Below are 2,442 nucleotides of genomic sequence, written 5' to 3'. Positions count from 1 at the left end.
TGTGACAGTTCAGTTTCCTCATACCTCAGAAATCATTGGACATTGTCCGGTGTGCAGCCAGGACATGGTGGCTGGTGGTGGGACAATCATCCAAGTTGTCATCTTGGTCACAGCCATCCTGCCTGTCCTGTGAATAACTGTGCTTCATCATCAGTATGTCCCTGCGGCTGTAGGTTGTGGTGGGACTGGGAGAGAGGCACATCTGATATGATGGCTGCGTCCCACACATTCAGGTTACTTTGGCTGCCCCTGACACTGGACACCTGGGAGTGAGGACCGCCGCAGTGGTGGTCATGGATGCATTTGGACGAAGATCATCTGAGTTTGTTAAACTTCTCAAAGTTCACGTGATCGGCAGAGGCTGGGTACACAGTTCGTAATGTGGGGGTTTAAGTCCTCGTAGAACAAAGTTATCCCTTCTGATGATGTATTTTTTGCGTGGCTGTTTGACTAGAATGATACTTGCCACAATTAGAAGGACAACCACCAGACCACAGGTGACTAGAATGATTGTGACATTGGTGTGGCCAAGATTGTCTAAGATGCTGGCTTTCCTCTTCTCTGGGGACAGTAAACATGACATACCATCAAGTTTTCTAGGCTTGAATAGTGTGATGAAAGTCACATTTAGATTTATCAAGATTACATTTACATTACACCATTAACTTGTACTTTTGTCTTACAGGTAAACCTAAAACATTGACCATGATTCATATTTGTCATCTCAAGATCCAAATGGAGCAGGTGTCTCACCTTTGCAGTTGTTCTCATACCAGGGGTAGACACAGTTCTTGATCCCGTTGCACACTAAACTGGTGTTGATAGACATGTTGCTATGGCAGAAGAAAGCCTCCCCTTCACATGGAGCTGAAAACATTAAATAGGGTTTGAAAATCATACATTTACATTGAAAAGCAACTAATAAGGCTTAAGCTGGTTGCACACTGCACACTGTCACCATACGGAGGCAGTGTGCAAGCGACTTTAGATCAAGGTCGGTCCAGGAGTGTTGTTTCTACTCAATAACCCAGAGAAGAGAACTTCGTATTCCCTGCTGCTGCCTCTCCTTACAAACTAATCAGAACTTTTCAAACAGTGCGTGAGCAATTGAACATAGCTGTAGATTGGGTTGAAATTCCGTCAAATTAATTCACTAACTCTCTATGAAGGCTGTGAAAAGAATCCAGAAGCAGCTTTCTCTGCTGCCCACATTCGTATGACCCCCACCAAGGTCACCAACATTACATCGTTGACCACTTTGCTGCAGAACTTGTTCTTCCGGTGCTCCACTGAGCTACTTCCGTCGTACACAGCTTACGTTACGTTTGCACTCATTGGAGTTGTGCATCTCATATTCTAAAAATCGCAAATAGATCTGCAAATAAAAGCATGAAATAACTGGTTTTCAACCAAGCAAATGGGAACTTAACTTGTGTATATTTTCGAATTATATTGGATAATGTAAGTCAGGGACATTGAACTGCACTGACCTTTCCTTTTGGCGGTGCTCGAATGAACCACCTACAGTCCACAGCCTCTGTCTGCAAGGCTTTGCCCTCTTTGAGTATTGATGCACAATCAATGATCCCATCTGATTCACGCAGATCAAATTTGCAAACTGTAGTACAGGCCAGTCCATTGCACAGTGTGCTGTTACAAAAGGAGACTTATATACTGTATGTTTACATAGGTGATATAAGAACAACTGTGTACCTACAAGGCAGAGGTGGTAGGACACCCATGTCTTTAAATTCAGTGTCTGAAAAGAGAGCACTCAACAGTAAGCCTAGTGTATACCCATTCTGCCATTTTACAAATTACATGTTCTGTGTCGGAAAGGGTAAAGGCCAGCAATGCATCATCTTGACCATGTGAGCCCTGTGCTTAGTTTAATCCATTCTGCAATCATAAAGTTGTTCTTCATAAAAAAATAAAGCATGTAGAGACAGAGAGAACAGAAATTGTTTCCTAAAGCTTCACAGTTAAGATTTGTAGATGGATTAATAATTTTTAGACCAGCTTTATACAGATTAGGCTGTGCAGGCAATACGAACCGAGTAATAAAATGGGACTTCTAAACAATTTTTCATGATACCCTCATCCTTTTGGATTTTGAGGGAGAATCCAGTTTGCTAAAATCAAACAGTTATATTTAGAGGCAGATCATTGCAAAGAGACAGCTGAACTCTTAAACCGAAAATAACCCATGAATCCTTGTTAATCCTCTTGTTTCTTACCTCTGCATCATGAATTATTAACATTGTGTGTATGTGCGCGGGCATGTGTGTGCATGCGTGTGGGTGTATTCACGCGTGCATGCATGCATGTCTGTGAGAAAATGTGTCAGCATTTAGGGAAAATGTACTGATATATATATATACAACATACAGTACAAGTCAAAGTTTGGACACACTTACTCATTCCCGGGTTTTTCTTTATGTT

At 41.9% G+C, this 2,442-nt stretch overlaps 1 pseudogene; it reads right to left on the bottom strand.

Annotated features, from left to right (window-relative positions):
• LOC115157783 (neuropilin and tolloid-like protein 1) lies at window positions 1-1,753 on the bottom strand (annotated as a pseudogene).
• Between the last annotated feature and the right edge of the window lie 689 nt (window positions 1,754-2,442).

This window comes from Salmo trutta, chromosome 21 (assembly GCF_901001165.1).
Source record: "Salmo trutta chromosome 21, fSalTru1.1, whole genome shotgun sequence".
In the NCBI taxonomy this organism is placed as follows: Eukaryota; Metazoa; Chordata; class Actinopteri; order Salmoniformes; family Salmonidae; genus Salmo; species Salmo trutta.
Note: the sequence above shows the minus strand (reverse complement) of the source record. Positions and strands in the feature narration are given on the sequence as shown.